This window comes from Cupressus sempervirens, chromosome 10 (assembly GCF_028749045.1).
Source record: "Cupressus sempervirens isolate cs-2001-9-10 chromosome 10, ASM2874904v1, whole genome shotgun sequence".
NCBI classification, from domain to species: Eukaryota; Viridiplantae; Streptophyta; class Pinopsida; order Cupressales; family Cupressaceae; genus Cupressus; species Cupressus sempervirens.
In genome coordinates, this window is record NC_143127.1 from 475,191,133 (window position 1) to 475,207,090 (window position 15,958).

A 15,958-nucleotide genomic window follows, 5' to 3' on the forward strand; every position below is an offset into this window, starting at 1 on the left:
AAAAATGCATCTAAAAAAGGTTTTTTATAATCTCATACATATACAGTGTGAAATGGTCTTGTTGTGGATATCAATGTAGAAAAATGAAATAATCAATTTATATCAACAAAAAAAATCATGATGAAATTTAATTTATACATGAGAAAAGTGCTAATTTTTTAATCTCTTTTTTTAAAATTTCCCCATATTTTAATTTATTTTGCAATCCACATTTTAACTAAAATGCACATACAAAATTCCAATAAAGCATAAAACAACAGATGTTGAAATATGCTTATGCATCCCTCAACACAATGCCAATTTTTATAGCCTACTAGCTCTAAAATAAATATATATCAAACACATCAAACAAACTAGATTTCCTTACATGCCCCTATCATCAAATAGATGTTTCACTAATTAAAAAATTAAGATTGATTTTTAACAATATCAATGTGGAAAAATTGAGGTATAAATCTCTATAACCAAAAATTATTGACTAAAACCAAGCTCTAGATGGCAAAAATTGACCCATTTCTCTTGTTGAAATTCTGGTAAGAAGAGTTTAGAAAACATAACTGAATTTGAGTATTTTTTCCATTGGTAATTTTCCCTTGCACAGAGTCCTTGGGATTAGATGCCACAACCAAGTGATAACCTTGCATTAGATCCATATAAGATGTAGGACTTGCACCTCATTTCACCCATCGGGTTCCACAACACCCAAAATTACTTTACAACACCCAAAATAGGATGGTGTAATTTGGCATATGAACATGTAAAATATTCCTTGTGGATTTGAATATAGGTTTTCACTATTAAAGGTCTAATGATTTGCCGCTCACACTTAACCCACTTTAATATGCTAGTTTAATTACTAACCCTAACTAATTGTAGTTGGCTCTAAATTAAGTGATGCATAATAATAAGACTCACATTCCCATTTTTGGAATAGTTGTGAAGAATAAAAATTATTAGTTGGCAAGAAAGTGTCTTCACCTAAGGATGGTTTTCAAAGTTGATTTTATTTAGGGCTGCCAAAGGCAACCCTAGACCAATGGGAGAGGGAATGGTTATTCATTATCCTTTAGGCTCCTTCATAAAATGAGGATCATAATTTTTTGGCACCAAGTCTAGTAATGAGGATGAAGCTGTTAGCTTTGCTAGAAGGATTAAAAATGACAAAATTCGCGAGTAGAAAGGGATTGGAAGTAAAAGATGGATTTGTTGAAAATTATTCAAGATTGGATTAAAGAAAATGGAAAATACTGGAAACTAGAGTTGAATGGAGGAAGCTAAACTGGTAGATGCTAGCTTCAATTAACTTCTAGCATTGCTACATAGAATTCAATGGTATTGTAAGTTGTAACCCTCCTAATTTATATAAGAATTAAAAGTGAGTATTTTTAATGTCATGTTAAAGCCTTATGTTTATTATGCAACCATTTACTCTCCACTTTATTTATTTTCTACTGATCATGGGTGAGAGTCGTGAAAAATCACTAAATTTTGGTGCTTGGATTCTTTTTCCTTAGATTTTTGTTTGCCTCTATGCAGATTTTCATGTAGTTTAAAAGTTGTATTTGATCTCTCATGATGGCACATGTTTAGAGAGCTCAAGATTATTATGTTACTACATCCAATTATTGCCTAAAGCACAAGATCAAATATTTTTGTTCCTTAACAATTTGTCAAAGACATACTTGGTGAGGTGAGTGGAGAGGTGCCAAACAGTCAAGAACATCAATAGAAAATAACTTTGCTACCAAATTGGAAACATATACTCCTGACATTGGTATTTGAATGGATTTTGCATGCCCTCTCTCCTGCAATAGTTACCCTACTCATGGCCAATAGATTAGATTGGGAGTTAACATAGATGGCTTGTTGGAGATGGTGCATTGGCAATGCATTCTTTTGCTTCATTTCATATTTCTAATGGTGTCATGCTATTCTTCAAAGACATTACACTATACATAGATAGTCATCAATCATTTTGAAGCAAGACCATTTAGAGATTTCTATGTTTTATACTTCCCCCTCGTTGTTGCTTATAGTTGTTATTAGACTGCTAAGTAGCATTATGTAGGCCCAAGGGTCTTAGTGGCTGCTATAGATTGTGTTGCACATTAATGTCTCTCTTTGGATTTTAATTTTTGAATCAGTTGATGTATCATGTGTTTTTTAGATAGTGTAGTGCTTTTATGTAAGTTGGAGTTTGTTCTTGAGTTCAATCCCCTAATGTAAATGTTATTTTGCAGAAGTGTTGTTGAATTCAATTTTCAATAAAAACCCATGTAATATTAGTATGCTGAGTTTTGTTTTTCTATTACAGGTCATTGATTGTAATTTTGGTAGATTCCTTGTTTCATAAAAAACATGTAGTTTTCATCTCATGAGCTTTGTCTTGTTGTTATTGGTCATTGATTATAAAAAATTATACTGCATTCACTGTAGATATTTTATTGCGCTTCTAATATGAATACATAGAGATTAGGAAATCAAGATGCACATATGTTACACTATTTATTGTGACTATTTGCCATATTATGCTATGTAGAGGTTTGTTGCAACATTAATAGAATAGAAGATTTCTTGCAGCATTAACAACACATAAGACACCATTGGACTAGAATCTAATTACTATTCACCAAAAGGTACACATGCTTTATATCTACTTGTGGTATATGTAATAATTAAACTACATTTATCTCAAGGATTAATTAGACTATAATTATCTCTTGGTTTTAAGGCAAGATTAACTTTTTAATTCTAAAATCACTAGTACATTATTTATTTAGAATATAAATTAAATAAATGATAGGTGTTCCCTAACACTCGATTAAAATATGTTTCTCCTTCAACATAGTCTGAGCCATGTTCATGGTGGTGTAGTTCTTATTTTTAGCAACTCCATTCTACTATAAAGTGAAATAAGTAGTAAATTGTCTATTGATTCAATCACACTAGAAAAACACAATGAAATTATTTAACATATAATCGCCTCCTCTATCTGATCATAGAGATTTAACATATTTTTCCAATCTCAGTTTTGACTGATGCTTTAAACCTTTTTAATACAGTAAAAGTTTCAAACGTTTGATGACGAACTGAAGTCTTCCAATTGAAATCATCAATAGAAGTTATAAAATAAACATTACTAGTTAATGATCAATCCACACAAATTTGTGCGTACAATTTCCAATGCAACTTTCATTGTATCCAAATCTCTAGGAACAAATTCCTCTTTGTAATGCTTTGCTAGTATGAAATATTCTTGCTGAATACTAAGAAACTCTTTCACCATATGGTTCTTTTGTAGTGAATTTGCTCCAACAAAATGTAAATCTCCATGCCATAAATAATATAGTCATGAATTTCATGAATTTTATATCATATTAATGAATGTTATATGATTGTACTGGTTGACTGTTACTGTTCATAAATGGATGAATGAATGAATGAAGTATGTAATTAGATGATAATGGGTAATTTAGATTGATGTTAGGGGGAGGGGGTGAGGCCAGATGAGCTTCCACCTTCATGTGGTTAGCATTGTTAAGTAGAGAATATTATAGTATTCTCGAAACCAAGTGAAGCTCAAACTAACATACCAAGGAATTGCAAAACCCAAATCCATCCACCTCTCATCCTCTCATCCCAATAAGTCATAATGGTAGCCTCCAACTTGTCAATAAGTTGATCCTATCCTATCCTTTTATTTTTAAAAATGCATCTATTTCTCTCCTACCATAACTCCTGTCTAACAATAAATGGTGTTGTAGTCCACAAGCCACCATACAAACAATCCTTATTTCAAATAGATGTTTGTCTATGGTCTTAGACATTTTGCAATTAGGAAATTACAGCCCTCCTTAGTGTTCTAGTTTTTAGTATTCATTTTATAGTTTCTTTGAACAACCTCAACCCCATAAGAAATCTACAAACCATAGTTGTTGAGGACTACTGGAGCAACCTTCATTATTGCATCCAAACCTGCAATGTAACCCATTTACTTTGTTTTTGTATACCGTGGAAAGACTTGTAAACTTATCTCCATATTTCAACTTTATTAAACTAATATCTCCTCCTTTTCTTTTGGTGCTCATAATTGGTATTGCTATTCAAAGATGGTAGCAGAGAAAGCAACATGTGAGTATGCGATGTTGAAATAGTCTTCATTTGATAACATTATTGAGGTATGTTTGGTTTTGTATGTTACTTTTGTATCTAATTTTAAATACCTTTCTAGGTTTGCATATATATTTATAGAATTCAATAGAATGGTCTTACTCAAACATAATTCATGTTCATTTTCTATGGTTTTTGATATTAGCCCATGGAATTGGTTTAATGTGACTCTAGGAAATTCATCAATAGTGCAACCAAAATTTCCTTCACCTTGCAGTCCAATAAAGAAATTGCCTATATTTGAGAACCATGTCCCAAAAATAAATATTGATAAAGGTGAACATCTAAGTCCAGTGTCTGTTCTTGATTGTCCTTTCCAAGAATATTTTTCCATCCCAAACGAGTTCAAAGAAATAAGTTCAAATCTTCATGGTATGCGAGATTTTGTCATTAGCTTAATTTTTTTTCCAATGAAATCTAGAGCATGTCTCATGTAATGTACACATTATATTTACTTCATCTACTCAAGTGTGAGGGGTCATAAAGACCAGTGCATAGGTCTGAAAATTTCCTACATGGGGACAACTTACATTTCAAAGATCATAAAATTGGAGATGAGGAAATTGCAAGGGAAAATACTTGCAACACACCATCAGAGGTTGGAACACCCCATATGTCCAAGAGTATATTTTCGTCCATTATTGAATCTCTAAGAATGGATGGTATTTTTTGTTAGAGGAACAATTGCTTGATCTACTATATGTTTGAGATGTACTTGTTGCTTCTAGTTTCATTGAGGATTCTAATACAATTTTTGCTAGATGGCATTCCCCCAGCAATCCATTGGATCTCCATTTGTGAAATTGGTCAAATGCATGTGATAAAGGGAAAATTCATGTTTCTATGTCATATTTGAAGTAAATATACTAAATATAACCATTTTGGGTTGATAGAATGGTTGGAAGAATAAAATGCAAAAAGTTGTCAAGTGACTTAGTAACTTTTGTTGACAACTTTTCACCAAAGGCTAATTTCAGCTAAAAAGTTGGTTGGGATTAGTTGGGAAGGCTTATAATGTATTTAAACACTCATGAACATGCCCAAAAAGATGGTGTGGAAGGATCTGGGTTGTAAGACAACAAATCTGATAATGCAAAATTTTCTCTACAAATTGGTGGTTGGAAATCTTTTTTTTGATTGAAATCACATTGGACATAATAGAATAATGTTCTAAAATTCATTTGTTATGGTTTTAATTTCATTTAAACCATTATGTTCAATTCATCTTAATTGTTCCTATAGACTATTATATTTAACAGTTTCTTCATAGTTTGAGGGTTCATGTGGATATGATGCATTCCACTTTATGTGACAACTATTCATTGTGGAATGGGTCTAGAATGGTGTATTATAGGATGTTATAACACTAGGAGTGTAGAGGAGATCATGTATATTACATGTTAATACCATAAGGTAAAGGGTTAAAAGGGAAGTTGTGCATTCTCAGTGCCATGTATTGGTCTAAGTGAGATCATTGGATGAGAGGATAATTTTATGAATGATTATGTTTGTGCAGATGCAATACAAGGTGTTTGATCCATTGGTTGTATCTTGAAGTGCTTGGAGTTGTGAGATTTAGAAAGCCCTAGTTTTGTAATCTTAAAAGGGAGGGTTTTGTGGTTAGGTGTGAAGAAGGGCATGACACCACTCCATATGTAGGAAATCTGAAGTTTGGCATTGTAACAAGATTGTTTGTGGGTGTAGATATTTAGAGACAATTATTTGGAGGGTTCTCTTTGTAAAAATTTCCTACTTGGGCTATTAGTAAAGGTTGTAGGGAATTGGTTTTGGGCAATGGTTCAAACTACCTATATTTGAGTTCTAGATATATTCAGTATCTCTAAAAAGGGTATTTGAACTATAGTTTGTTTGCCAAGTGTTTTGTAAGGTTTGTGAGTGGTTGAAATGCCTATTTAGGAGGGCTAGTAGGGAAATATCTTTCATCACATGATCTACACTATTTATAGTAGTACATTATTTTAGTTGCAATATGATCCCTCTTGTTAAATCTCTATTTGGTTTTTATCTGAAACAAATTTCTAAGGCGCATACATGGTACTTCCTATTTTCTTTTCCATACTAATTACATTCAGACATCTTTTTTTTACTACAAACATTCTATTACACTACATGAAGGTGAGTTAATTAATGGTGTTTATGATTACCTTACTCTTTATTTCCGCACATCAAGTTTGCTTGTCAAATTTGGGTGATTTTTGACCCGCCTCGCAATAGGTATATCATAGCCATGCAGTAGGCCTTGCTTAGAAATAATATATTAAAACTAAGGACTATTTCTCCCACTATGAGGTGCATTTAATCTTATCAACCCAGGGACGTATACTTGAAATGGTCGGCACAGTATGTGCACTAGGACTCTTAATGAGTCACTAAGCTTATGCTATAGGAAAGTAAAATTGCAAAGAAAATAACTTACACTACTGCTACAGGAAACTAACACACTTAACTCTATGAATACTAGAAATACAATGAAAAGATAACAAATATTCCAACTTGGCTCATCCACTAAAACTGTTCTCACATATGCTGTAGGAACATTCACAAAGTGCAATGGTATAGGAAGGAACTCACAAGTTCTAATTAAGAAACTAAGAATGCTTGGAAATAAATATATTCTATCCTAATCTAATCCACCTTCCAAGTGGGCACCCTTGATCGGCTTCTCTAAACTACTAACACAAGATAGAAGCCAAAACTATTTCATTAGATTTTAGAAATTCATTACATAACACAAAACTGTAAAAACACAACTGTAAAAGTTAACAGTCTGTTCTCTTAAACTATTTCTTCTAACTGGTTCTAAAAACTTAACACACTTGAGTCGATTCCTATATATATAGGAAATCAACATTTATTCCATAACAAAAAAGTAAATGACCTAGCTTAAAATCTACAAGAGAGAAAATATGAAGATAACAACTAAAGGTGGGAAGAAGGAATAACGGCTTAAGGTGGGAATAATAAAGTCTGAACATACAGTTTCCATAGAGTAAATATAGAGAAGGTACTAAGTCTTCATAGTTCCTCTTTACTTGCTACCGTATCTTCTCAAACTATTACAACTTCCTCCACTGTGGTTGCTCCTTGGCATTCTCTTCTCCTTGAGTGTTTTTGATGCTTAGCTTTTGAATTCCTCCAATCATATTTTAGTCTTCATTAACAAGTTAGTTATAACACAAAACATGTTTTCAAATAAAAATTTATCAAATTAAATTCAAATATAATAACACACATTCTGATAACTCTATGAAATATTGCATACTATGTATAATATTAGCAAAAGATGGTATAGTTTCTACCCCATAGGTTTATCATAGGTTTGGTAAAAATAGGTCCACAAATGTTTTAACAAAGATAAATAGAGTATCAACAAAGTATCTTAAACATCATGAAATAAAGGCAAATTTGAGTCTCATCATATTCCCCCTGCCAAACTAATGCTTGTCCTCAAGCATTGTACTTCCTTATTAGTGACCTTAACTCTCCAATTTTTGTTCTTCCCTTTCTGTTGCTCTTAAAAGTGTAGTAAAATCCTTTGGTTCTCTACCATACTTCTCTCCTATGATCTTCCTACAACTTGTGATGTCTATCAACATTAATGTCATACAAGGGCTACAGAAACATTGGAGGCTGCATTGTTAAGAGACACCTCAACTCTGGTCTAGGTTGCTACCCTAATGCTAAATATTTTGGAACTCTATAAAGTGCTACTTCCAAGTTAATAGGGTTATGTGGTTCTAACTTCTTAAGAGATTTAGGTAGTCTAGCCCACCTACTCCTAGCACTAGTCATGGCTCTCTGAAATGCAAAGTAGGGAAAATTTTCATATTCAGCATAAACCTTAGTTCTGGCAGTAAAGATCTTCTCCCTTACTTCTAGATTCTTCTTTTAATAGGTCAATGTGAACCAATCCCTGAGCATTTTATCTGACTTGCTACTTTCTACTCTTAAAGGTAAAAGTTTTATTCTTTCCTCATTCCTGTAGTTATTCAATTGCCTATCATAACTCACTTCATTGGACATCCATGACATGAGGGCTTTTAGGTGTACATCTCCTATGTAAAGCAAGGGATTCCATTCAGTCTCCGAAGGGATAAAAAAATTATGAACATATAGTTCATAATAAGTTTTGTTGCCATGGTAGCAGAGTTTGATATAGTCCACAAAATTCTTGTGCTGATTTAAACTCTCCATTCACATTCTTGAGGGTTAACATTAATTGAAACAAAAGAAATTTCTCTTTCAAGTAGAGAGCATAAACTCTAGGTGGTGGCCTACAAGCAAGGCCCTGGTCAGCTAGCTTAAGAGCATGCTTCATGCACTATTTTTGGCTTTCTAGTTGTTCTTTTAATTTTTCAATTTCCTCATTTTGAGATACTATAATCTTATTCATCTTTTTCTTTTCTTCTTTCCATAATGCCTTAGCAAACAAATACTGTCCATTGATAAGGAGATAATTTCCACATCAAGTTAAATTGTGATATTACTATTAGGATTTAACTGTGTGATTTCTAAGTCAAACTCATTGACCCATGTTTCATGATTAGTGATTCAACATGAATCCATTTGTCATGAGAATAAATGGAACACTTAGCATTCATTGGATCTAGGTGATGCTCACAGGGGTGAAGCATCGGGACTTCCCAAGAGGTCACCCATCCTAGTACTACTCCAGCCTGAATGCACTTAAATACAAAGTTTCCTCCATGGTTAAACACAAAGCTTGCAACCCCATTTTAAAAACCTTCACCAAGTCTTGTGCCTTATGACCCATGTTTCATGAGTAGTGATTCAACATGAATCCATCTCTCATGAGAATAAATGGAACACTTAGCACTCATTGGATCTAGGTAATGCTCACAGGGGTGAAGCACTGGGACTTATCAATTAATGAGCTTAAGGGGCTTTCTAATGAATGGTTTATAAGGCACAACACTTGGTGAAGGCTTTGCAAATGGGGTTGCAAGCTTTTTGTTTAACCATGGAGGAAACTCTGTAGTTAAGCATGCTTAGGCTAGAGTAGTACTAGGATGGGTGACCTCCCCAGGAAGTCTCGGTGCTTCACCCCTATGAGCATCACCTAGATCTAATGAGTGCTAAGTGTTCCATTTATTCTCATGAGAGATGGATTCATGTTGAATCACTACTCATGAAACATGGGTCAATGAGTTTGACTCAGAAATCACACAGTTAAATCTTGATAGCAATATCACAAATATTGTCCATACAATTGAAACAGGAGTTTCTACAATGTGATAGAATTTTTGTCTTCTTCATGATCCCTTTTTCTCTTTCTTTGTTCTTGCCATAGATGTTATGCTAAACCAGTGATCCATGTTGATCTATGTGTAACTAAGGAAATGTTTGGATCAACATATTTAGGAACTGTCTCATCCCTGCAACTGGAGGTGCTTGGTAAGCTTGTTGGGGTATCATCTAGATTTCCTTTAATTTCTTCCCTACATACTTTAGTAAGATTATCAGGAGTGCTTGTAATCTCAGGATGAGGAGGAAAATGATCAAAAATAATTTGCACAAGGGATTCCCTGGTGGATGTTTTAGACAGAATAGGATCCTTAGAAACTTTCCCTCTCATTCTAGGGCTTCTCCTTACAGGGGTTTCTTCCTGTGTTACAACCTTTAGCCTACTTTTCCCCTTAGGTGTTTCTACTATAGCAGCAATTTCTATAGGACCCTTCTTTGTTCTCTTTTGTTTTACAATTGTAGGGCTTAGTTCTTGCTGAATAGAAATTTCTTTTGGGAGTTTTCATTTTCTCTTAGCTTTGTTGTTATCAAGTTTAGGAATTTCTTGTATAGGTGGAGGTACATTTTCTTGAACAAGGGTAGTTTCTTGTTCATTTCCTTGAGTCTTTTCAGTTTTAGCCTCTTGGATGTTTTGGTTGGTAGGCTCACTAGTGGGAGCTACATTTCCTTCATTATGTTGTTCACTAGGGCCGGCTTGGGGTTGCAGGGTTTTAAGTCACACAAATTCATCCCACATTAAGGGGGATACATCCCTAAGTGACCTCTCTATTGACAACTTAATTAAAGCATGATGAGTAACAGAATTCTCTTTTCCTTTTTGAGTCTCCTCTGCACTAATGCAAAACGTATTATACAAGAAATTTGGAATATTCACACCAAGATTATGTCTTACACAACTAAGTAGCTTGAAATGATGTGCATGTAGGTATAAAAATCTTCCTTCACATGTAAAATACCTAATTATGTGCATGGCTAATTCATTGTATGGTGGTGGCAGTGACATTCTCTTGCAACCTTGTTTTGTGACATCCAATTGAGGATCAGGCAGCTTAGGCTCTCACTCACCTAGTGTCATGCTTTCTAGGATAGTGTTCTCCAACCATAGGTAATTGAGTTACCTTAGTGACGTGCTCCTCTATTGCAACTATTGTTAAGCCCCAAAACAAAAGCTTCTCCCTCGTAGAATGTCCTGGTAAATTATGTAGCCACCTCTTCATCATATGCAGTTAAGCTCAAGAAATACCCTATCCATCCACATGCATTAAACCTTCTTATAACTTCTACATCCAAGAGCAACACAATATGCTCTACCAGCTCTCTCCTTTGCAACTACACACCCATTTCCTTAAACTTCCTCTGTTTACTCTATTTTCTCCCTCTTTGAATCCAAGCTTCAAACTGTTGCATTATTCTTCAGACTCATCACACTTCTTTGTTTTAGGAAGTAATTAATGGTCATAACAAATTGTTATGCATAATAATTAAGCTTTGAATGAAGGTAAATCATAAATTTGTGTGAGAATCGTCCAAAAATAGGGTTCGGATGATGAAAAAAAATTTAAACATAGGTCACATAATAGCTTGACATAGAAAATTATTCAAAAATAGGGAGTACAACACCTCACTTTGTGTACTTATGGCAATAAATTTTCATTTATGAAGGGTAATATGAAGATTTAGAAAATCATCACGAATAAATAGACATGCCTTTGGATATTATGACCTTCCCTACCCCCTGCTAAATTTAGACAAGTGTCCTTTCTTGTCAGACCCAGTATGGGTAAGGGACTAGCATAATGTCATAATTATATAGATTATGTAGTATTAAATATAATTCATGAAATTTGTGGACTATAAATGAAATATAATTTGAAAATGTTATACCTGTCAATCTGATTGCCACACATACCAAAAGGTGGCAGAAATAATATTAGTGGTAGCATCCATTAGCATTTCCCAAAATTTTATTGAAAACATGGAAAATTTGATGATGTGGAAAGTGGGTGAATGGAAGATAAAGAAATGAGATGATATGGAAGGAAAAAGTGAATAGAAAAAATGAACTTTATGTGAACATAAAGTCGTTATTATGAACATGCACAAAAAAAACTAATGTTGAATAGTAGTAGTTAGAAGGTTGACACCTTCGGCTGTAGAAAGAGTTACTTGAGTCGTATTTAAATCTAGCTATTGGAACTACTATAGGAAATCCACTTTTCTTTGTGGCCATTTGTATAACTTGAGTTGGTGACCATTAACTAATAATTTGAAACGTACCGGATCAATGGTAGTTAGTTGAACAGTTCCATTATAAAAGACATGACTAATTTCATATGGTCCTTTCCATCTTGTCTATAGCTTCCTTGGCATATCCTTGAATCTAGAATGATATAGGAGTGTCTAGTCACCAACTTGAAGTTGTTTACTTATAATATGAAAATCATGCTATTGTTTCCTTTATTTTTATACCAGTTCAGTATGTTCCAAAGCAACTTTGTGCATCTCATCCAAAGAGTTAAGATGTAGAAGATGTTCTCTTTGTGCTAAAAGAAGTTAAATATCCAATGTCAAGGCTATCCTTAGAGTTTTATGTTCAAATTCAATTGGAAGCATTGCTACCTTTCCATACAAGAGCTCAAATGGTGTGAATCCTGTAGTAGTCTTCTAGGTTGTTTTGTAAGCCCAAATAGCTTCTTGTAATCTGCTGGTCCAATCTCGATGGTGCAAACAGACTATTTTTGTTAGAATATTTTCTAGCTCTCGATTTGTAACCTCTACTTGTCCATTAGCTTGTGGATGATAAGGATTTGATTTATAGTGCCTAATTTTATAATGTTTCATTAATTCTGAGATCAGATTAGAGGCGAATTGTGCACCTTGATCAGTGACTAGCTCTTTGGGTACACCATAGCGAGTAAAAATCTCTTCATATAGGAATTCAACAACTTTTTCATTACGGGCATGCTTCATAGCCTTAACTTCAACCCATTTTGTCAAATAGTCAATGCACACCAGAATATAGGACTTCCCATTAGATGGAGGATCAATTGGACCAATGAAGTCCATTCCCCATTTGTCAAATGGTGCTAATACCATCTAAGGATTAAGAGGCATTTCATCTATTTTGGTTGGTCAACCCATCCTTTGACACTGGTCACACTTTCTTGTATAGTTGATTGCATCCTTATGAAGTGTAGGCCAATAATAACTAGTTGTCAGGATTTTGAAAGCTATTCTTTTTGTTTCAAAGTGTCCTCTGCATGGTTCATTATGACATTCATGTAGAATGTCATATGTTTCATATTCTCTCACACATCTTCTCATAACTTGATCAATTTTAGTGTAAAACAAGAGATTATCTATCTAGGAGAAATGAAAACTTTTCTCTACAAGCAGCTTCTTTTCCTTGTAAGAAAAATGTGCTAGTATTTTATTGGCTGCAATGTAGTTAGCAATGTCTTCATACCATGGACTTTGAATAGAAATATGAAACAAATGCTCATCTAAAAATGCATCATCTACCAAAGTAGTGTTAGTATAATCATGATGGATTCTTGATAAATAATCAGCTACAACATTGGCTTTTCTAGGCTTATCAACAATAGTTATATCAAATTCTTGCAACAATAGTAATCATCTTGCTAACCTACCTGTTATAGAAGGTTTGTTCATGAGATATTCAATTGCTAAATGATCAGTATGAACAAATATGGAATAGCTAGTTATGTAATGCCAAAATTTGTTGAGGGCATAAACTACTACTAGCAATTCTTTTTCAGTCACAGTGTAGTTTAGCTCTAGTCCATGAAGGCTCTTACTAATGTAATAGATGGCATTTTCAATATTTTGGGATTTCTATGCTAGGACTGCACCTATGACATAATCAGAGGCATTTGTATATATGTGAAAAGGTAAATTCCAATCAGGGCCTTGTAAGACTGGGGCTGTAGTCAAAAGTTTCTTAAGTTGCAAGAAGGCTTCATCACATTCAAATGTCCAACTAAATTCAACTTCTTTTGTGAGTAACTTATATAAAGGACTAGCTATTTTGTTGAAATCTTTTATTAAATATTTGTAATATCCAGCATGACCTAGAAAGGATCTTACATCTTTTGATTTTGTAGGTATGGACAATGTTTGAATTACCTCTATCTTAGCTGGGTCCACTTGTATTCTTGCAGTGGATATGAAATGACCAAGTACCATGCCTTCCTGCATGAGCATGCAACACTTTTCATTGTTAAGTGCCAAATTATGTTCTTGACATCTTACCAAAACCTTTTCAAGATTCACCATTGCTTCTTGAAAAGTGACTCCAAATGTTGTGAAGTCATCCATGTAGATTTCCATACAATCATGTGATATATCAGCAAAGATACTAATAATTGTTCTTTGAAATTTTGTAGGAGCATTACATAGACCAAATGGTAAAATAGAATATGAAAAAGTACCCCATGGGCATGTAAATGTGTTTTTATCTTGATCTTCAGGAGCAATACTGATTTGATTATAACCACTATACCCATCTAGAAAAGAGAAATACTTCTTTCTAGCTAGTGTGTCCAAAACTTGATCTATGAATGGAAAAGGAAAGTGATCCTTTTTAGTAGCCTTGTTCAATTCTCTATAATCTACACAAATTATCCATTTTCCTCCCTTTTTAGACACTATAACTAGGGGTGACACCCATCTACTATTAGATATAGGATAAATAAAACCAGCATCAAGTAATTTTTGTAATTTAGTTTTAACTATTTCTCTAAGGCTTGGATTTATCCTTCTCTAGGGTTGACAGAGTGGTAGACAACCTTCATTGATGGATATCCTATGAGTGCACAGTGTAGGACTCAGCCCTTTCATATCACTATAATCCCATGCAAAGGCCATTTCATGCCTTTGAAACAATTCTTTTAATTGTTCCATCTGTGCAGGTGTTAACTTAGGATTAACATGGAGATTATAACCTTTAGTCAACTCAATAGTAGTGGTGGACTCTATCATAGTAGCTTCAAAAATTGGACTTGCTTCTAATTCACAAGGTAAAAGTGGATAAAGAATTTCAAGTTCTTTAAGAAAAGTACAATTCTTATCACATTCCTCATATGTGATCAATTCTAACATAGAACTTTCAGATACATCGTGTTCTACCACACAAGTATTAGTGAGGATACTCTAAAGTATTGAATCTTCTTCTTACAATTTTAAAAAAGACTATCTATGCAACATCATGAGTTGTATTATAGAAGTTAACTCTTCTTCTTCATCTCCTAAATCTGGCCAAACAGATGTACTCAAATTTGGTAATGGTTGGGCTGGAGAATATAAATCAAATTGCTTTGTTGCTTGGCCATTTGATATGGTCATATTCCCTGATCTAAAACTTATATTTGCATCAGCTATGGCTAGCCATGGTCTACCTAAGATGATAGATTAACCAGATATATTAACTTTAAGGGACAAAATCATGAAGTCTATAGGATACTCCAGAGAATCTAAGGTTACAACTATGTTTTCTATCATCCCATCAGGGGTGACAGTGGAACTATCTGCAAGCTATAGAATTGTTGGTGTAGCCCTTAGTCCTTCTATTTTTAACTTCTTCATGGTATCTTTGGTCATAAAATTTATAGTAGCTCCAAGATCTATTGAAGCATTTTTAACAAACTGACCATTTATACTAACATTCACTACTGGACTTCCTGGATCAGAGTATTTTGGTGTAGTCACTTTCCCTAGCATGATGTCAGCCAATTGTCCCACAACATGGACTATGGTGGGGTCCTTCTTCTTCATTCTAGGTTTCTTCAAGTAGGCTTCCCTAATAGCTTTTCCATTGACTAGAATGTCCTTAATAGATTGAAACAATGGTATTTGGACTTGTATATTTTTCAACTGATCAATGATGTCAAAAGGCTATTCCTTAGTTTGTTCAAGTTTCTTTTGTGTCAATTTTTTTGGAAAAGGAGGTTCTACTACTGGTTGAACTAGTATTGACATGGTGACATTAGGTGAGTCAATAGTTTCAACAATTGAGGGTTCTGATGCTGCATGAGATTTTGGTATTTTAGTTATAAGAGGTGGTTTAGGCACTGGTAAAGTTGTACTAGATCTTAGATGTATATCAGCAACATTCAAGGTATAAGTAGGATACTGTTGAGTATCAACACTATACATGGGCTATTGTGGCTATTGGCTATTTGGATTTGGCTAAGGTTGTGCGAGTAATTGTATTTGCTTTTGAGGTCCAGGATTTACAGGTGGTGGCATTAAAGCAATTTGTTGAACTAGAGGGGGTAATTGTGGAGCACCAGTATTTTGGTTAGGCCATTGTTGAGATCCCTTCCATTGGTTTGTGGACTACCAATTACCTTGGGGTGGTTGCCAATGGTTCTATTGGTTTTGCTAGTAGTTATATTGGTTCTGTGGCCATTGATTACTCTATTGATTAGGCCAGGGTGGTTGAGAATTATGAGACTATTGGGATTGTTTTGGGTTATTTTGC